General features: G+C 39.9%; 1 pseudogene; it reads right to left on the bottom strand.

Moving 5' to 3' along the window:
• Positions 1 to 1,679: 1,679 nt before the first annotated feature.
• On the bottom strand, positions 1,680 to 22,833 carry LOC139478349 (receptor-type tyrosine-protein phosphatase mu-like; annotated as a pseudogene).
• Positions 22,834 to 23,372: the final 539 nt, after the last annotated feature.

Genomic DNA, 23,372 nt, shown 5'->3' with positions numbered 1-23,372 from the left:
GCAATATTAAAGATGTATGTCAATATTCAAATGAAAATAACAATATGACTTATGTCATGGGAATAATATTAAAATATATTGAAATATACACATGCACAAAAGTTAAGTGCCACCACATGCATAGTCTCTTGATTTCACGTGTGGGAATCAGAAATACGAAATATGATGATGTATGACTGAATTAGGCTTCCATAGTTTCATGAACCTAAATGTGTCCAGATACCACAAGGCAAGTGTGCTTTACGTGTTGCTGCAGTTCCCCTATCCTATAAATAGTGAAATTCAAGTTTCAGACACGTGGTTGCATCTTGCTCCTGTGTGAGATTCCCCTTCCAAAAGAGGTTGAAAATCAGCCATGGTGAGGAGAAAGTTACCCAACGCTGAAAGATGGCAAGTGATAGGCATGAAAAATGCTGGCTTGTCATGCAGGGCCATGACAAGACAGATGGGTCGTTACACAGTGTTATCACTCGTTTGATTGTCAAACATGGTCAAACCAATGATGTCAATGGCAGGCATAGGTCTAGTAGGCCAAAAAAGACCTCCAATTGCAACAGAGAGGATAGACGTCTTTTCAGGATAGTCAGACGAAATCAATTTGCCACTTCAACAGCTTTAAGACTGCAGTGGATTACCCATCAGAGAATCTTGACGATGACCGTAAGGCGTCGCCTCAGAGCGGCTGGTTATAACGCCAGAAGACCAGTAAAACGTCCTTAACTGACTGAGAGGCACATATGGTGTTGTGCCCATGGTCGATGGAACTTGGCCAACTGGAGAAGGATCCATTGGTCTGACGATTGTCGAATGCTGCTACGAACTGTTGATGGTCGAATACCTGTTTGGAGGCAACGTAACACTCGTTTTGCACCTGCGAACATCCAGAAGACCTTAGCATGTGGCGGTGGGTGTGTCATGATATGGGGTTGTGTTTCCTTCGGCTGCAAATCTCTGATGGTGACAATTCGTGGAAACCTGAATGGCCAACAATACCAAGATGAGGTTCTTCGTCCAGTGGTAGTCCCTTATCCTCTAACCATCCTCTTCAGACAAGACCTGCTTACATGGACGACAATGCCAGACCACATAGATCTCGGGCAGTTTTGGCATATTTGGGTCAAGAAGCTATTACTACTCTTCCTTGGTCTGCCTGTAGTCCGGATCTTAATCCGATTGAGCATCTCTGGGACATTCTTGCCCGCAAAATCAGACATCGTGATCTCCCAGTTCAAAATCTCGCTCTCTTCATGAAGAATGGATCCGTTTGCCTCAGAGAAGCATTCAACGACTTGTAATGAGTATGAGGTGTAGGGTTGAAGCTGTGGTCAATGTCCGTGGATCATACACACGTTACTGACGTTTCTGTCTTTCAATAGACTCTGCACTCCCTAGGGTGTCTATGTGACACCTGGTATGGTCTGCTGATATCATGACAGTTACATGAAAAAAAAATTGTTTTCAATGTTTTCTAATCCTTCAATTTCTGGTCTTCGGTAAAAATCCGTTCTGCTCATACTCTTTTGGAACACAAGATAAACTTGCTTTGGGACAGGTTTTGCATCACATGAGTTTTACATATACGGCTTATAACAATCGTAATAATTATCTCATTATAATAGTCATCATTAAGTGCCAAAAGTAACAACTCACGAATATGGTGGGTGGCGCTTAACTTTTGTGCATGTGTATATAATAGTGCCTGCTTTAAAGTAGCATTATGAAATATCCCTCGATATAGAATTCATTTTTCATAACCACTGCTTGACGAACTATGTCGATTGCATGTGTTGTAACCAAACAATAAGGATGACAGTGATAAACGACATTCCAGTCGGGCGGGGAATCACAAGTATTTTCTTATTGGATATACAAAATATATAACTTTCAAATAAAAGTGATATACATGTGGTACAGTCAAGAATGTAAAGACAAATTTAACGTGACATTCCATTTCATGTTTTTATGTTGTACCATTATGCATTATCTTATTTGTATTAAAAAGAAGGTCTTTGTGTGTCAGTATTAATGGAAGGGTTTATTGTATATATATACGTGACCAGGAGAACTGATTTATTGCATTTGCATTCTGTGTCTCCAGATAGGAAGAGGCTAACAGTATTGATGGAGAGGTTTGCAGTGGATGTACGTGGGTAGTAGTGCTGGTCTGCCATCACGTGTTGGCGTAAACATTCTGTGTCTCCAGATAGGCAGAAGACAGGTCATAGCACAGGGAGACGTCAGCCTGGGACGTAAGGTCATTCATTCATAAGCAAACATGTAGGTATATTGTCATGAGATTATTGTCAGGCCTGTTATAAGTCAAACCCGTTCGTCATAGAAGTGCACCTTAATGTCTGTTACATACAAGGATATATTTTGCGTCTTTGGATTTGAAATGGCGTTTACATATACGAGTATCTTTCAAACAAAGATGTTCTGAGTTTGTTCAGTACCACTTTGAACAGTATACAGTTACATCAAGGCGTGTGGGCTTGATGCGGGAGGAAAGCCTGAAGTGATGAAGATCTTTTATGTTTACCACTTTGGTGAAACACACAAAAACATGTTTTCTTAACATTAATCTTAACCTATTAGTAATGCGGAACCATTCTGATTCCTACCTGTGAGAGATCGTTGTCACACAGATGACCCAACTTTCAGATGTTGTTGTAGATCTCCACCTCGTTGTCGTGTTTCATGCCCTGCACGATGTTACTCAGGATGCAGAACAACGTGGCTATTCGTCGTTCATTTTATCTGGTAGAAAAAGAGTTCTATAAAAATGTAGCGCTTCTAGATATGCCTATAACGTATTTTTGAGCAAATTTAGGGAATTAATACTTTAGATATAGATTAACACTGCATGTAATTTGGCAAATAATTGTTAAAAATATAAATTTAAATTATTCAACCTGAATATAACTGTTATTGGCTGAGAGTTATTTCCCTCTATGTTGCTGTCAACTTGCTCCAGGAGGTCAAAGAGACTGGAATTATCATCTTTCCGGAAGGTCTTCAGGAGATACACATGTACCAGCTGGGAAGAGGCACTGCCCTGCAAACACAAGGTTGTCTTCATACATTGTCTGTCATTTATGGGAAACAGTGTGTTAAAGTAGCTCTGAGTATCTCATGTTCCTTTCGCTGACATGCAACATAGAACTGTACAAAACGGCCTACCTCCATCTGTCTGTCGACTTTCCTGAGGATGAGACCAGAGTTGAGTGGGGTCTCAGTAGAACAAACCACGATCACAGTACTCAGGTCCAGGCTGTCTCCTGGAAGTGGCATGAAGCTGTCCAGACGCTGAAATATCGACATTTGCATACACACAAACAAATATATATAAAGTACAGTAAAGTTCTAACTCTCAGGCACAATATATATCGCATGAGTTTATCATTGATGCATTGAAGTTGGTTATTACCAATAACATGTTTTATTTTGATGGATCTTATTATTCACAAAATAAAGGAGTAGCCATGGGTACTAAGGTAGCCCCTACTTATGCAACCCTTGTGTTGAGATTTTAAGAGAATATGTTTTATGATAAGGTGAGAGATACTCTTGGTGAATCTTTGAAAGAACAAATTGAACATTCATAGAGAAGGTTTTTAGACGACTATTTCATCATATTAAAAAGTGAAAAAAAAGTCAACTAACAGGTGTTCATGAAATTTTAAATTTACTTAATGCGTCACTCAATTTCACTATGGAAAAAAGCGAGTCCAGATATTAACCTTTCTCGATATTAGAATCAATTTAATATCTGGGAGATAGTGATACGCACCAATATTTGGATTTTGGATCATGTCACCCGTATCATACAAAACGTAATATCCCTTACTGTCTCACAAGACGTACTTGTACCATTGTTTCCGGGAATGATGTTAAAACTACCCGCCTTGCTGAACAACCAAAAAATCTTAGAAAGATTTTGACAAGTTCTAAATTTGATTCTGTTGTCATCACTCCACAGGTTTCAAAGTGCGGTGACAAACGTTGCCTAACTCGCAGCAATATAATTGAAGGCTGTTCAGTCCAAATTACAAAGGACACTAAATTTACTGTAAAACAAAATATGACTTGTGATACTAGAAATGTTATTTACTTGATTGTTTGTAGTGGATGCAAGAAAAGACAGAACTTAAATTAAAAAGAAGAATGAATCTTCACCGTTCACAAATAAAGCAGCCAAACAACCGCACGATTCCACTTGGTGAACATTTAGAAGCATGTGGAAGCGACAACTTTTTAGTTTTCCCACTATATAAGCTAAATTTTGATCATGAACTTACATTGTTTCAAAAAGAGCAACATTTATTCATAAATACGCGACTAAGTTAAATGTGAAGGCGTAAGTAATTTGTCCATTGTCACCTTGGTATTGTGACGACATAGTTCTCCTGAATGTTATGACGTCAAGTAACTATATGTCCGTTACCATCAAGTCCTGTTGAGACTTGTACGAGGTACGAGTTGAAAGCGCTTGCCAATTAAAACTGTGTTCAATCTTACTCCATTTATTTTATTAGTACTAAATACTGAGTCAAATTAAAAACTTCACACTTTTAAAAGTAATCCCATATATGATATACAAAGGACAAATGTATCAGAGAAGGTAATTTTTAATCATTAATGTCCAAAGAAGGATTTTATTTAACGGTGGTAACCATAATTTGTTCCAAGCACCTACGGTATTCGGTAATAACATCAACAGTTTAAATCATAAGTCCCAAGCACGAGAATCTGATGGCACACAAGTTCAGTAGCGTGTATGGCAACCATGTGGGTTGCCAACTGCCGCACAACGCCTCCGCATGGACCTTGTGATGCTTGTGAACACATGATTGGGAATATGATGCCATTGTTGCTGCAAAATGGTGCAAAGATCTTGCAAATTCTGTGGTTGGTTCTGGAGAGTTAAGCGACTTCTGCCAAGGGCATCCCAGACGTGTTCGATGGGATTGAGGTCGGGAGACCTTGACCGCCAGTCCATGACGTTGACTCCCGCATTCTGAAGGAAATTCCTTGTCAAAATTGCTGTCTTGGGTCTGGCATTGTCGTGTTGGAAGATCAAACCGGGTCCATGTGCTGGCATAAAAGGCAGAAGTTCTGGTCCGAGTACCTGGTCGCGGTAAGCAGCATCGTTGAGGTTACCACTGATGACAAGAAGCCTGGAACGTGCACTGCCACAGAAAGCACCCCACACCATGACACTTCCTCCTCGAAATCTGTCAACTTCCTGTACACAACACTGGGCGTAACGTTCATGACGGCGCCTCCACACCCTCGCCCTACCATCAGCAAAACGAAGATTAAATCGGGATTCATCACTGAAGACGACTTGATTCCAATTGCTCTGAGTCCATCGTAAGTGTAGATGTGCCCACTATTGATGTTGACATCTGTGTAATTAAGTCAGAATCGTCCCGCAGTATGGCCGTCGTGCTTGAATGTGAGCAGTTCTCATACGGTTTCGAACAGTTTGCGCACTCAGTCTACCCCTAAACAGTTCATTTCTAGTTGATGTAGCCATCAAAAATCGGTTACGGAGGTGGCGTAAGACAATCTGACGATCCTCTGCATGTGACGTCACACGTGGTCAACCTGGCCGAGGCCGATCAGTGGTGGTACCCGTGTGCTGTAGACGCGTCTGTAAATCATAAACATTCCGTCGACTACAACCCATCGTCCTTGCGACTTCAGCTACGGACGTTCCCGTCTGCTACATGCCGATGGCACGTTCACGTTGCACATTTGAAAGGCGTGGCATGGCAAATGGCCGTAAAGACTTTTGTTGTCTTGTGTTTTTCTTTTTTTTTGTTAATTACTGCTAACAAGTATGGCTGAAAACACGTGCGGTATTATGGCCACGTGACCAGTTGCACGTGAAAAAAAAAACTTTTGCCACTATAGTGCTGTGCACATGATATTGATCGATACACCTGCACAAAAACGGGTGTTATCTGAAGACAATACGTGGCCATTACTGTTTAAATACACAATAAGGGCCCACAATGATAACTGGTCAAAATGTTAAAATATATATATATATATACTGAACCAAATTAAAAACTTCACAATCCTAAAATTTTAACATTTTGACCAGTTATCATTGTGGGCCCTTATTGTGTATTTAAACAGTAATATATATATTCAATTAATTCAAACAGTGGTTTCTAAAACGATCTCAAAATAATTTATCCCAGCTACCTGATGCGAGTCTGGCAGGACAATGACAGTGGTAGACTCCTGTTCCTCTGTGAGTTTCCAGAACAGAGAAGCCGTAGTGACGGAGGGGGCCTCAGTTAACAGGTAGCCATTCACAGACAGGTGGGACTGAAGAAGACAAATACAAGACTCTGTCCAGGTGAAGAACAACCATATGTTACAACCCTAACCCTAAATGCAGTCAGTACTTATTCTGATCATAAGTTATCAAGAGGTAAATAAATTGGATAAGGCTATCGACGTTGGTACGGCTATGGAAAATATCATGTTCCTATGGTACCTGTGCATGGTTCAGAATTGAGTCCATATACTTACAGGCAACATCACAGCTAGGATGTCTGTCCGTCCGTTCGCCCAAACACGGCCCTTGATGCGACCAGCTATCAAACAGAAAGATATGATTGGGCGAAGGGTGTGATTTTCTAACAATGCTTGTTGCCTACAGAACGGTGTGAATATGACATTGATTTGTGGGGATGAGTCAAAAGTTCAGGAGGGGCACAGTTGGCTCAATCGACAATTCGCTGTGCTTTCTAGGCTTGGTGGAGACCTCATCGTGGGTCCAAATGCCTGATTCACTTTGAATAGGTTGCTTGGATAGTCAGCACCATACACATGTCATGGGTTTCACCGATCTCAGTCACATGAGCAACTGAGTTGTTGATATCCATTAATAAAGCGCATGACTCATGGAGGAGAATGCTAAAACCCCTTGATATATTATGCTCTGAGCCCAGGGAAAATGTTCTTACCAGATTTAAGTTCTTCGATGCTGACTTTAACTTTCTGTAAAGAAGACAAATGGCACATGTGATGTCTACGATGTACTACATGTATTGCTGTGGTGGATCAATGTTACAACACTGTGTATATTGTGCGACGGCAGATAATTGGAACGAGACAATCTCAGTAGGCAGAACAGAAGCATGCACTTACCTTTAACTTTGTTTCATAAACCCATGCTTATGATATAATCGGAATCGTACAATGGACTTTTAGTAGAGACTTCTTAAGATTATGGAAATATTTTTGTCGCGTTTATGTAGAGTTACCACCATATATGCAAGGATCAATATGTATCCTGACAAGGTAACACATATCAACAGCAAGAACATGTCTGTTTAAGGGATGTAGTTGTTCTGCTATTAACACTAAGGCTGACATTTGACACAAGTGTTGTAGCATCTAATACCGTATTCATACGGGAAAGCGCGAGAAGCAAGCACCTGCATCATCTGAGACACTGTCGCCGTCCCCATCTTGAACACCTTCTTTGCTCGTCTTTGTGTCCTGAATTCGGGTGAGGTCAAGGTCGTGTCACCCATCATCAATGCCTCGTGTAGAGTCGTGTACACGCATGCGTACTGTTCCTACAATGTACAACCATCATGCTTTATTGCTTGATGGAAAATTATGAAAAATAGAGATATGTATATGACCGGGCAACATAAATTATGTCGCCTGTCACAAACCTTGGTCTGTATCATATTTCTCCGCTGCTGTCGCATCAGATTCACAAACCCGAACACGTCCACCTTCCGGTCAGTCAGGGCCTGGTCCAGCAGGTAGTCCACAGCGATGTACGTCCCTGTCCGACCTACTCCAGCACTGGAAAAAAGAGAGTGCATTGTGTGAAACGAAAACTGAAAGAGCTCTGTAACTATTATACAAATAATGCTGTCATTGAGATAAACTTCTCTTCAATTTAGGGATAAAAATAAACTGTACTAAACTGTATTAGACTTATATTTACGCATAGGCAAATATCAAAGAAAAAAAGATGATTACCTTGAGGTAAACATGATTCCACATTAAGTGCTATAGCACACTTGGTGTCAAACACAAGCACATACCTGCAGTGCACCATCAAAGGCGTATTGTGAGGGTTTGGCATCTTTCTTATTTTCCAAAGAAACTCTATCAGTGCTGTTTCCTCCGGAGTTCCATGATCTGGCCATTTTGTGTAGTGGAAATGGTGAAACAGCCTACTCTCGCCGTTCTGTAGAAATAGATGCAATTTTACAAATCTTGAGAACATATATATTTATAATGTAATGTTTCTTTCTTTTTCTTTTTCTTTTTCTTATCTGAAAGCATCTTAAATGTTTTGCAACGACTCCGCCGTATTTCGATGTAATTCGCTTTCTTTCTATATATGTACCTCTTTCAAAATGGCCTTGAGTTCCCTGATGACCCAGTGAGCTCTGTGACTGATGTTGGTGACGGAGATGGTGAAGACATCCACAACGAGGTCAGACGTGTCTGACCAATAGGGGACACACTTCACCTGGTTTTGAAAAGTACATTATTAATATTCGTGGTATGATGATAAAAACGACTAAACCCTTTCCATATTCATGAGCAATATCTGCTAAACGCAGAGTCGATTGTACGATTCCAACTACAACTTGAGCATGTGTTTATGTACATTATCAAATAGTGATGATACCAGGTGTTCACGAAAGGAGTAAAAATATAGAACATGGTCACACATCTGTATCAATATGTACCAAGATGGAACATGGTCACACATATAAACCTACATGTACCTAGATAGAACATAGTCACACATATGTACCTACATGTACCTAGATAGAACATGGTAACACATCTGTACCTACATATACCTAGATAGAACATAGTCACACATATGTACCTACATGTACCTAGATAGAACATCGTAACACATCTGTACCTACATATACCTAGATAGAACATAGTCACACATATGTACCTACATGTACCTAGATAGAACATCGTAACACATCTGTACCTACATATACCTAGATGGAACATGGTAACACATCTGTACCTACATATACCTCGATAGAACATGGTAAGACATCTGTACCTACATATACCTAGATAGAACATGGTAACACATCTGTACCTACATATACCTAGATAGAACATGGTAACACATCTGTACCTACATATACCTAGATGGAACATGGTCACACATCTGTACCTACGTGTACCTAGATAGAACATGGTAAGACATCTTTACCTACATGTACCTAGATAGAACATGGTAACACATCTGTACCTTCATGTACCTAGATAGAACAAGGTCACACATCTCTATTTATATGTACCTAGATGGAACATAGTCACACATATGTACCTACATGTACCTAGATAGAACATGGTAACACATCTGTACCTACATATACCTAGATAGAACATGGTAACACATCTGTACCTACATATACCTAGATAGAACATGTCACACATCTGTACCTACATGTACCTAGATAGAACATGGTAACACATATGTACCTACATATACCTAGATGGAACATGGTAACACATCTGTACCTACATATACCTAGATAGAACATGGTCACACCTATGTACCTACATATACCTAGATGGAACATGGTAACACATATGTACCTACATGTACCTAGATAGAACATTGTAACACATCTGTACCTACATATACCTTGATAGAACATGGTCACACATCTGTACCTACATATACCTAGATAGAACATGGTAACACATCTGTACCTACATATACCTAGTTGGAACATGGTCACACATCTGTACCTACATATACCTAGATAGAACATGGTCACACATCTGTACCTACATATACCTATATAGAAACACATCTGTACCTACATGACCCTAGATAGAACATGGTCACACATCTGTACCTTCATGTACCTAGATAGAACATGGTCACACATATGTATCTATATGTACCTAGATAGAACATGGTCACACATCTGTACTTACATGTACCTAAAAGGAACATGGTCACACATCTGTATCTATATGTACCTAGATAAAACATTGTCACACATCTGTATCTACATGTACCTAGATAGAACATGGTCACACATTGTACCTACATGTACCTAGATAGAAAATGGTCATGGGTATACCTTTCCTGTCTCTGTCAGGTTTGTGAGCATGACGATCCTTGTCAAGTCCTTCCCGTAGATCATTCTCCAGAAGTCCCCCACTGTTTTCTTGTTCGGTGCTGGCGAACACAGATTTTCTATTCTGATTTGTTGATGTTAGCATAAATCATACTGTTTAATACACAAGAATATAGATTCGTGTTAGGTCAACACTGTAATTCTACTGTACAAAACAATTCTGAAGGTATTAATATATAATCTGACCTTGTGCTGCAATATAGGCTTGATCCATTGAGTACCCCTGAAATATGAAAGACCACTTAGGACTTTGCATATATCTACAAGTCATAATATCGTGCAACTGCAGCGTGCATATTTCACAATACCTGCATGTTAAGATACTGGATCTGCTATAAGCCATCGACACACTCTCTCGTGGCTAAAGACTTTTTACGACGTTTCTTTTTCGTTTGTTTTAGAATATCCAACAAACAGAATGAGATGATACAGTGTGTCAGCTGTATCGTCGGGTGTCAACTTTATGTGGGAGAAAATCCATGACTAATCAGTGACCGACAGGATCATAGGATTCTGCAAGCGGTAGGGGTGAAACACCAAACAAGAAACTCCGATGTCTTAGAAGACTGGTCCACCCTTGCCCCTAAACCAACAAAGATCAGGTGGTCAGTCTCGCTGAGTCGGTTGATGCATGTCATCATATCCCAATTGCGAAAAAACAAACATCATGTCAATTACTGGATCGTCTGACTTAATTAAGCAAAATTATTTACAGACCGCCGCCATATACGTTGAATTTTGATGATTGCGGCAGTAATTAACAAATAAAACTTACTTGATATGTAGTGCATTAAAGTATTATAATTTTGGTATTCAAAAAATACATTAGAAAGTAAGTGGTCAACTACCATGGAAACTACATGATTAGTAGTGAGTGAGTTGGGTTTAGCGCCGCTTTTAACAGTAGTCCAGTTATATCACGACGTGTCAGCTTAATGTGGGAGGAAAGCCACGAGCACTGATATAGTGCTGACAAACCTAGAAAAAAAATCGGGGTGAACCAGGATTCGAACCCTCAATCATAGGTTTCTGGCGTGCCCAGCAAATCGTGGTGCCTTAGACAACTTTGTCACCCATGCCCCTACATGATTAATAACAGTTTAGGAATCTTACATTGATATAGCTGGCGTTGATGTAGTCGGATGACTGGTCCCCTGGAAGCTTCTCCAGGACAACTCGGTTGTAGTCGTCTGTTGTTGGGAATAAAAGTAGAGGGTCATCCACTCAGAGAATATACTGACTCTCCATGATCTCATGGACATGTGAGCTATATGTTCATTTTGGACTTCTTGTTATCATTGTAATAGTCTACAATCAGTTATAAGATACTCACATGGGTAATACTCTCGGAATCTGTTCTTGCCATTGTTCTCCTCACGTTGAAAATCTTCATACGGGTGTGTGAACCCGGATATTAACCGCTAGAAAGAATAATTCTATTCAAATGTTCAGTTCCTTATAACAAATTTGTCCTGACCGAAGTCAACTAACCTTAAGCTGTCGGCGCGCAATTGGTGATATTTTCAACAAAACATACTTAATCAGTAGAACAGAACATGTTCATATATATATATATATATATACTAGTCTACTACTTCCTGCTTAGGACAGGAGACCATTGTCCCAATGGAGTGGCCAGCCCGGTCCGAAGACCTCAACCCTATCAAACACATGGGGAACGAGCTGCAGATCCTGTCCTGTGCTTCTGGCAACTCTACAGAAACTATATTTTTTTGACAATGAAGTAGTTTTTGTAATGATTTACGTTTCCTTTTCGGTTGGATACTTTCATTTTTGACAGCCGATCTGAATGATTATTGGCCACAAATTGTTTGACACCGGATTTTGATCATTAAACATGATTTCACTCAGTATTGTCTTTGGCTCATTCAACAGATGCACATAATTTGACGTCTTACCTTTTAAAGTGGCTATCCTTTGTAAACTTTGAGTAGTATATATCTTTGTTTGGGCTGTGACATATGATGTGTATTTTGCTATGGATACCAAATCGATACAGCGGTTTCAACATACATCACCCGACTTGGTGCTGAGACAATGATTTGTAAATAATGGAAACATAAAATGAGGCGCTACCCCGTATTCCCGTTCGAATCCTCCTTCACCAGCTTGCAGTTCTCTGATCCTGTCCCCTATCTTGTCCACAGCCACTTCCGTCACTATTACTGGAGCCTTGATGTTGTAGTATGAGCTTCTGTCAGCCTCCTCCTCCATCTCCTCCATCTCAGTCTCCTCCTCCTCATCTCTGTTTGCTCGCTGGGATGCTGCAGAACAACATGCGTTCCCTGTAGGGCTGAACAAGTCTATATTTGTGTACAGGCTTTCTTGTTTTCATTATCTAGGAACAAGATCAATAACTGCCTTAAGGAGAACCGGAGACTACGTTCAGAAGACTATTTCAGGATGCCCTCACCTATTCACGAACACCTGGTATCATCACTGTTTCATGGTGATATCATAAACACATGCTTATGATATAGTCGGAATCAGACAATGGACTCAGGTTTATAGCAGAGATTCCTTATGATTCAGGAAAGGGTTTTGTCACTTTTATTAACCTTGCACCCTGTGTCTGTCTGGTTCCATAGCTGATATGTCTTCGTGGATGGAGTGCTCCTTGTTGATATTGCTGGCGTTGTTTTTTCTCCTTAATGTAAACATAAGAAGTAGCAGAATGTGTTCACACAGATTTAATGACAGTATTTTTTTTTTAGTTTGGACATAGATCATTCAATAACTAAATTGCTGAATGATTTGTATAAACTATGTTATTATTTATTGATATTATATCTAAGAATAAGGTGAGTGGAACAGTTATACTTATGATACAATAAACATGATATTCTGACTTAAAGAGGAAAAAGGCCAAGCATATATACATGTGTCCATTTTCATAAAAGCGCACCTACCTGTAAAACATTACACCTATCACACCCAGGACAACCACGACCACTGCTAACATGCCACCAACGATACCACCAATCATAGCTCCGTTTGAGTCGTCGGATTGAGGAGCTGAAACAGTCACTGAAATCATAATGACCCTGAGTGGGTGAGTAAGTTCAGTTGTATCATGGCAGTGTCAGATTATTGTGGAAGGAAAAATATAACCTTAATGCTGATGTAACAATTTGTTGATTGAAATTAGATGAATATAGTGCATGAATGCATGTTGAATATGATTACTGTTATCTTGCACAGTGGATATGTCAAAAGTAAGTGTTTACATGTGAAGGTAGGTTTACTAAACCTAGGCAATACACTCATATCATGGCGTGAAGTACAGATGTAAAAACAACATACTTTGTTCAAAGGGTAACCGATAATACACTGACTGGTTGTTCATTGTTATCTAACTCAATGTATGTTTTTAAGAACCGTGGACATTATAAAAATAGTTGTCACGTTGTTTTTTCAGCTAACTTGGCACCTATGTGAAACAATTGAAACAAACTAAGTGATCAGTTAAGAAACAAACACGGGTTATAATATTCGATACATTTAAATAACGTTTAAAAACGATATATTTAAATATTTTAATCATATTTCATATATATTCCAAATATTGTTTCCAAATAATTATTATTAAAGTATTTGATTCTCACATAGACATTTGACATCGAATAAGTATTTTTGTACAGCTGCAGACGCAATTGATGTTGTTCCTTTATGTAGATATTCCCGGATACATTATAACTTTGGTAGGTTGTAATAATGATATTTGCATTTTGTTTTCATTCATTCGCTGCAGTTCAGAACAGAATCATTCTTGTTCCTTTCCGTTTGGTTTGGAAGTTTTTCGATTCGCGATAGACGTTGTTTCCACAAGTATTTTCTTTTGTAAGCGTGTATATGTTACAGTCAATGTGTAAAATATGATTCACTCAGGCAATTTATTAAATATCTAAATATTTCAGTCATTTTACAAATTTACTAAATAATCCATTCATTTATTTAACCGACTGACTAAAAATGATAAAGACGATCAAAAGAGCTTAAACACATAACAATATATTAATTATGCTAAGAAAAGAAGCCAAACAATACAGAACTGTACTTGGTGATGATATTGAACATAAACAAATATTTGGAATTCGTTATCATATTAATAAAGATGGACATATTTTTCAGTTAATTTGTAAAATAAACTGAATATTTAGGCGTTTAATAAATTTCCTTAGTGAAATCTGTTTACATTTTGAATGTAAACATATACACACGGTAAAATAAGCAATGTTCAGATGAAATATTTACTTTGTGTTGCAAGTCAAAATAGTGTACACAAAGATCGCACAATTACAAAGCAAGTGACTTACCAAAACTGCATCACCATTACCGATTCTCCCCACAAATATACCTACATTTCCAAAACTGTATTTCATTTTTGTTGATCAATGTGACCATACGTCTTTCTACTTTCAATAAAAATGCGCTTACGAATGGCGAGCACAGGTCGCGAACAAGTCTAGATTTCTGCTATATCATCCGGGTACTCACTGGGAAAATACAGTAATGCACAGGTAACAACTACTCCCGCGGAATTGCTTTAGATCAGTGCTCCTTTGTACGTTGAAATACTATATATTGTGACTGCCAAAATGATGTATCAAGGATCAAGTAGAAGATACATTGACCGTAGCGCTGGGAGTTTATTCAACAGACACGTGAAAATAACACTGCTGTATGTTATTATTTATTTTAGATGACGCAGTCAAAGCTCAATTCTCCTGGCGGCCATTATCGAACGGCCAGCTAAAACACAACCCCGCGCTTACGTCTACAGGTCTCTTCCTGTAGTACGGTAATTAGTATTCTCTCCCTCAAGTGTATCCTCAATGATATAACCCACCCACATTAATTACATGCTGCTCTTTTCCAGCCTCACGGCTATGGAGCTGAGATAAAGAGTCCAAGTCATCATAAAGTAATTAGGGTCTGATAAAAACAATGCGCCGCCAAACCTCATACATATTATCACTGAAAGTCATCCCATTAGTGAGACATCCCATTAGTGAGACACCCATTGTAAGACAGTGGAGTAGGTGGGATTAATTAGCTAACACAGCCAGTCTACCCACTTAACAATGGTCACAGCCCATGATTAGCGGATTAATTAATAAGAGTAGGCCAGTAATTCTGTTTGAATATTCTCAGGAAATAACTTAGTTAGGAGCTAGTAGGAGCTTACTAAACAAGTTGAGATGCATGTTTTGATAAAACTTACTTATTACACATATAAATTCCCCCTAGTCTGTGAACATTTCACCTCGCCCGACTAGAACAAGATATTAAGACAGGACAACTAAATAAACAATATACCACAGGCATCTTTTTAGACTTCTCTAAAGCATTCGACATGGTATGGCACGATGGGCTAATACAAAAACTTAAAAAAATAGGACTCAAAGGTCAGATAATAAACTACATCCAGGATTTCTTAAACAATCGTAAAATAACCGTGGGTATAGACCAAACTCTATCGGACCAATGTCCCCTAGAAAATGGCACTCCACAGGGCAGTATCCTCAGCCCCACCCTCTTCAATATAATGATAAATGATCTATTCGAGGGTCTATCCCCTAAAGTAAACACATCAAAATTCGCGGATGATGGAGCCATCTGGATCCGCACTAAAAGCATGAAAATGGCCAAAAATCTACTCCAAAAATCTCTTAATAAAATACAACAATGGGCTGACAAATGGGGCTTCTCCCTTAACTCAGAAAAAACAACAGGAATAGTATTCAAACATAAAAACATGAAACCCGCCTCCCCAATCCTCCAGCTAAACAATCAAACAATCAAATTTCAAAAACAAACCAAATTCTTAGGACTTATTTTCGATGAACATCTCACCTGGGATGCTCACATCCAAAACCTAATAACTAAATGCAGTAAAGACCTAAACACCCTAAGATGCCTAACTGGCTCTAACTGGGGAGCCTCCAAAGATACTCTCCTCTCTCTCTACATATCCCTAATTAGATCAAAACTAGACTACGGCTGCGCCATATACAACACCCTAAACAACTCTCTATCTAAAAAACTTGACTCAATACAATATCAGGCTCTCAAACTCATTACACGCACCCAACATGGCACCTCCTACACCTCACTTCAGGCCTTAACAGGAGAAATGCCACTAAGTCTACGCAGGGAACAGCTAAGCTTAAATTTCTGGTCCGCGTCCCAATCAAACCCTCTCATCCAAAACTTAATAAACCAAAACATCAGCCCTAAAAACCAAGCTCTAGCTCGTAAACACCCCTTACTTACCCCAATATCCCAAAGCATAACAAACTACCTCAATGAACACCAAATTAAAAATCTTAAACAAAACTGCAAACAATCAAATATCTTCACCCCTAAACTTAAAATACCCAAAATAGACACAACACTAGCTAGCCAAATAAATAAACAAACCGACCCAAACATAGCTAAAACTACCACACTAGCATACATACACAAAAATTGGCCAAATTGGTGTCACATTTACACGGACGGATCCTCAGATCCGACCTCCAAACACACGGGTTTCGGAGTCCATACCACACAACCAACTAAAACCACACAATCCTTCCGACTCCCAAATAACCAATCAATATTCACGGCAGAACTAATGGGCATGGCCTCAGCCCTCCACAATCAAGAATCCAAAAACAACCAAAACATCCTAATACTTACTGACTCCCTAAGTGGACTACAAGCCCTTCAAAACAAAAATACCAAAAACCGACCTAAATTAATAAATCAAATACTTAAAAGCTCCAACGACCTAACAAAAGCAGGCAAACAAATAACCTTCTTGTGGATACCCGCCCACGTAGGAATATACGGTAATGAAAACGCCGATAAAGCAGCTAAACTATCACTCAAAATCCCAGAAATAAGCTTAAACTTACCCATCTCAAAATCAGAAATTAAAAGTGTAAACAAACAAAAAATCACAAAAAAATGGCATAACCTATATCTAAACTCAAATAGCCAAATCAAAAGAGTGCTCAGCAAACCACTAACCAAACCAAAAATTCTCCATCCATCAAAAACAATCGACAGAGTAATCACTTAACTCCAAACAGGACACACCAACCTAAATAACCACCTAAAAATTAAAAAAAAACCACTACAGGTATAACTGCCCACACTGCAAACAACCTGAACCCCCAGAACACGCACTCATCCACTGCACACACTACCTAACACATCGAACCGCATTACAAACAACCCTCAATCTAAACAAGGCTCTCACTTTAGAAGCAATACTAAACCCACAAAATAAACTAGAAAACTTCAAGGCCTTAGGCGTATTCTTAATAAAAACGGAACTAATAAAACGCATCTAAAACCATAATAACCTACCAAATCAAAATCACATAAACAAACAATCATCCACCATACCCAGCTCCCTTAGTTCTCCTCCCCAACCCCATCGGCATCTATTCCAAATCTCAAAATTCCCAAATTCTATATAAGCAACCCCTAAAGCCCCCTCTTGGGTTGTACAGACCACCCTCGCCCCTTTCGGAAACACATTAAATGGCCTGGCCGGGCCCGTGTGCGAAATACGCATCAGTCGGAAAGCGCACGTTAAATCTCCAAAGTAAGTAAGTAAGTAAGTGAACATTTCATGCACAACCATGGCAGGTTTGCAGCAGGTTGAGTTCATTACCAGTCAAAGAGGTACTCTCCAGGTCCTCTTTGCTCAGTTGAAGGTCCACATCCAACAACTACTGAGCCAACCATTCAACCCAGAGACATTCCAGGTGGACTTTGAAGTTGCTGCCATCAGAGTTTCAAGGTTCAGACATTAAGGGGTGTTTTTTCCACTTTACCCAGGCGATTTGGCGGAAAACACAGGAGCTTGGTCTTGCTGTTTTATACAGAGATAACCAACTTGTGGAACAGTGGATCCGACGAGCTGCAGCCTTGCCTCTGCCGCCTCTGCAACAGGTTCAGGATGCATGGATTGACTCCATGAACCAGTCTCCCGATGTACCCAATGCTGAAGAATTCAACGACTACATAGTCACAAACTGGGTGGATTATGAAGCCAGATTCCCTCTTTTGCTGTGGAGCCATCACCAGACATTCGGCCCAAGGACCAACAACAACCTGGAGGGTTTCCACAGTCGCCTCAATTCATCACTGAATCATCGTCATCCTAATCTCTACAGGTTCATGGAGATCATCAAGAAGATTGAGAAATCTGAGAAGACCAAGCTATCTCAGTTAGACCTAGGTGCAGCTCCACCAGCAAGAAAGTGTGTGTACAAGGAGATTGACAATCGACTTTCCACACTGAAGGATCAGCTATCCCAGGGTGTCAAGACACCACTCCAGTTCTTGGATGCTGTTGGCAAACTTCTGAAGATGGACTAAGGTTGTGTCGTGTGACAACCTCGATGTGAACTGTGATGTGAACTGTGATATTAATTTTAACTGGATTTTAATGGATTTTAAGGGATGGATGAATTAAAATGTTGAATTAAATAAAGTAAAAGAGGGTATCAAACATCTTGAGTCATTTCTTTTGTCTATAATAAGACAAGTCCATTTTCATGATAGGGGTTAATTACCTGATTAACATGTGCAACCAGGTATGACCTTGTTGTTTTAAGGTGTCTCACAACTGGGCTGTCTTACTAATGGGAGGAGACCATATAACCCACCCTCATTAATTACATGCTGTTCTTTTCCAGCCTCACGGCTATGGAGCTGAGTTAAAGAGTCCAAGTCATCATAAAGTAATTAGGGTCCAATAAAAACAATGCGCCGCCAAACCTCATACATATTATCACTGAAAGTCGTACTACAGACGGTTAATGTCAAATCACAATAAAAGCATTTCAATTGCAATAACATGTTCCAGGACCATGTATTCTCTTAACACCATCGGATTTAGAAGCAATGGTCGTATAAAACAAGACAGATCTATTTAAATACATCAGTATTCATGTTATTCCCACAAAATCACATAAAGAAAGGAGACATTAGCAAATACATGTGTATTATCATTTTTCGTTAGGATTACAAAATGTTCTCTCCTTGTTACCACCTCCAGGTTCAGCTTAGACGGGTCCTCCTTTGGTCAAAAGTTTGTTCCCCCTCTAATGAGTGTGTCACGCGTTGCACACGAGTGGCGGACGGGGTGCACACCCGTGTGCAACGCGTTGCACACGGGTATCACACGCGTGACCAACCCGATGCACACTGGTTGCGTAACGCGTTGCCCATGCGTGTAAGGGGAATGAACTTCTAGGCAGTAGTGTACCATCAGGACAGCAGTCTGTAACTGAAGTATTGTATCAGAGACAGACAGTGACACTTGTAGCTGTATGTACCATCAGGACAAATGTCTGTAATTGAAGTATTGTATCAGAGATAGACAGTGACACTTGTAGCTGTATGTACCACCAGGACAACTCTCTGTAACTGAAGTATTGAATCAGAGATAGACAGTGACACTTGTACCTGTATGTACCACCAGGACAACTGTCTGTAACTGAAGTATTGTATCAGAGATAGACAGTGACACTTGTAGCTGTATGTACCATCAGGAAAACTGTCTGTAACTGAAGTATTGTATCACAGATAGACAGTGACACTTGTAGCTGTATGTACCATCAGGATAACTGTCTGTAACTGAAGTATTGTATTAGAGATAGACAGTGACACTGATAGCAGTATGTACCGTTAGGGCAGCTGTCTGTAACTGAAGTATTGTATCAGAGATAGACAGTGACACTGATAGCTGTATGTACAATCAGGACAGCTGTCTGTAACTGAAATATTGAATCAGAGATAGACAGTGAAACCGGTAGCTGTATGAACCATCAGGACAGCTGTCTTCAACTGAAGTATTCTATTAGAGAGAGACAGTGACACTGATAGCTGTATGAACCATCAGGACAGTTGCCTGTAAATAAAGTATTGTATCAAAGATAGACAGTGACACTGATAGCTGTATGTACTATCAGGACAGCTGTCTGTAACTGAAATATTGAATCAGAGATAGACAGTGAAACCGGTAGCTGTATGAACCATCAGGACAGCTGTCTTCAACTGAAGTATTCTATTAGAGAGAGACAGTTACACTGATAGCTGTATGAACCATCAGGACAGTTGCCTGTAACTAAAGTATTGTATCAAAGATAGACAGTGACACTGATAGCTGTGTGTACCATCAGGACAGCTGTCTGTAACTGAAGTAATGAATCAGAGAGAGACAGTGACACTTGTAGCTGTATGAACCATCAGGACAGCTGTCTTCAACTGAAGTATTGTATAAGAGAGAGACAGTAACACTGGTAGCTGTATGAACCATCAGGACAGCTGTCTTCAACTGAAGTATTCTATTAAAGAGAGACAGTTACACTGATAGCTGTATGAACCATCATGGCAGTTGCCTGTAACTAAAGTATTGTATCAAAGATAGACAGTGACACTGATAGCTGTATGAACCATCAGGACAGCTGTCTGTAACTGAAGTATTGTATCAAAGATAAACAGTGACACTGGCAGCTGTATGAACCATCAGGACAGCTGTCTTCAACTGAAGTATTCTATTAGAGATAGACAGTGACACTGATACCTGTATGTGCCGTTAGGGCAGCTACCTGTAACATACGTATTGAATCAGAGATAGACAGATACACTGGTATTTGTATGTACCATCATGCCAGCTGTCTGTAACTGAAGTATTGTTTCTAAGATAGACAGTGACACGTGTAGCTGTATCTACCATCAGGACAGCTGCCTGTAACTGAAGTATTGTATCAGAGATAGACAGTGACACTTGTAGCCGTATGTACCATCAGGACAGCTGCCTTTAAAAGAATTATTTTATCAAAGATAGACAGTGTCACTGCTACCCGTATGTACCCTCAGGACAGCTGTCTGTAACTGAAGTATTGTATCAGAGATAGACAGTGACACTTGTAGCCGTATGTACTATCAGGACAGCTGCCTGTAAAAGAATTATTATATCAAAGATAGACAGTGACACTGGTAGCCGTGTGTACCATCAGGACAGCTGTCTGTAACTGAAGTATTGTATCAGAGATAGACAGTGACACTTGTAGCTGTATGTACCATCAGGACAGCTCTCTGTAACTGAAGTATTGTATCAGAGATAGACAGTGACAGTGACTGATAGCTGTATGTACCGTTAAGGCAGCTGCCTGTAACAGACGTATTGTATCAGAGATAGACAGTGACACGTGTAGCTGTATCTACGATCAGGACAGCTGTCTGTAACTGAAGTATTGTATTAGAGATAGACAATGAGACTGGTAGTTGTATGTACCACCAGGACAGCTGTCTGTAACAGAAGTATTACGTCAGAGATAGACAGTGACACTGGTAGTTGTATGCACACTCAGGACAGCTGTCTGTAACTGAAGTATTGTATCAGAGATAGACAATGAGACTGGTAGTTGTATGTACCACTAGGACAGCTGTCTGTAACAGAAGTAATTACGTCAGAGATAGACAGTGACACTGGTACTTGTGTGTATCACCAGGACAGCTGTCTGTAACAGAAGTATCATATCAGAGACAGACAGTGACACTGCTGGTAGCCGTGTGTACCCTTAGGAGAGCTACCGCTAACAGAAGTATTATAACATCTGAACAGCTGCCTGTCACAGAAGCATTATGTCAGGTAAAGTCAGTTACACTGGTAACCGAATGGAAGATCGGAACAGCTGTCTCTAACAGAGGTATTATATCAGAGATATACATGCGACACGGGTAGCTGTGAGTTCCACCAGGACAGCTGTCTGTAACAGAAGTATTATGTCACAAATAGACAGTGACACTGGTAGCCGTATGTACTATTAAGACAGCTGCCTGTAACAGAAGTATTATATCACAGATAGACAGTGACACTGGTAGTTGTATGTACCATCAGGACAGCTGCCTATAACATAAGTATTACGTCAGAGATAGACAGTGACACTGGTAGCTGTATGTACCATCAGGACAGCTGCCTGTAACAAAAGTATTACGTCAGAGATAGACAGTGACACTGGTTGCCTACCAGGAAATGACAACTCTGAATCCTACCTGGAAGAAGCAACACCCAATCCCACCAGGAAGTAACAACACTGAATCCTACCAGGAAGTAGCAACACCCAATCCTATCAGGAAGTAACAACATTGAATCCTATCTGAGAGTGACAACACTGATTCCTACCAGGAAGAAGCAACACCCAATCCTACCAGGAAGTAACAACACCCAATCCTACATGGAAGTAACAACACCCAATCCTATCAGGAAGTAACAACATTGAATCCTATCTGAGAGTGACAACACTCAATCCTACCAGGAAGTGACAACACTGATTCCTACCTGAGAGTCACAACACTGAACCCTACCAGGAAGTGACAACACTGAATCCTACCTGAAAGTAACAACACCCAATCCTACCAGGAAGTGACAACACTGATTCCTACCTGAGAGTCACAACACTGAATCCTACCAGGAAGTGACAACACTGAATCCTACCTGAAAGTAACAACACCCAATCCTACCAGGAAGTGACAACACTGAATCCTACCTAGAAGTGACACAACCTGACGCCTGCCAAAGAAGCGTGAGAAATACAGCCACAGCCCCCAACTCCATAGTGTTACAGTCCTACCAGGAAGTGAGTTACTATACTGTGTCAACTACCCTTCTGGATCACACTGCCATACTGCCGTAGGCAGTACCTATGACCCTCATTGCGTTACCGCATAGCATTGTGTTATTGATCTCTCCTATATGTTCACAACAAGTGCGCTCCCTGACGAGCGACACTCGCAATGTAATATCACTGTGTTGTCACCTAGGCCACTTGCTATGGAAAATATACCCTTTACAAACCAGCAACATGTCAACTGAATGTTATATGTATGTACATGTATGTGTTCATCTGTCAATAAGGCTCAATGTTATCATGTTTAAATAACAGTTAATCTTCATCGACGTAAATGCGGGGCTGTGCTTTTGGAGTTTCTATTTTTTCAGCTACATTAGCAAAACAAGATATTTTTTTATATATTAAACTATTGACTTACAGCCTGCGACGATGTTTTCCAACAGTCAGAGGCACAATTACTCAATAATATTCTGTGCCAATCTATTTTTTTCTGTAATTTCGAAGCGTTTTTCGATGGGGGGCA

This window comes from Haliotis cracherodii, unplaced genomic scaffold (assembly GCF_022045235.1).
Source record: "Haliotis cracherodii isolate W230 unplaced genomic scaffold, xgHalCrac1.p SCAF_4, whole genome shotgun sequence".
NCBI lineage: Eukaryota > Metazoa > Mollusca > Gastropoda > Lepetellida > Haliotidae > Haliotis > Haliotis cracherodii.
The sequence above is the reverse complement of the archived record's forward strand: the minus strand, read 5'-3'. Positions and strand labels throughout refer to the sequence as shown.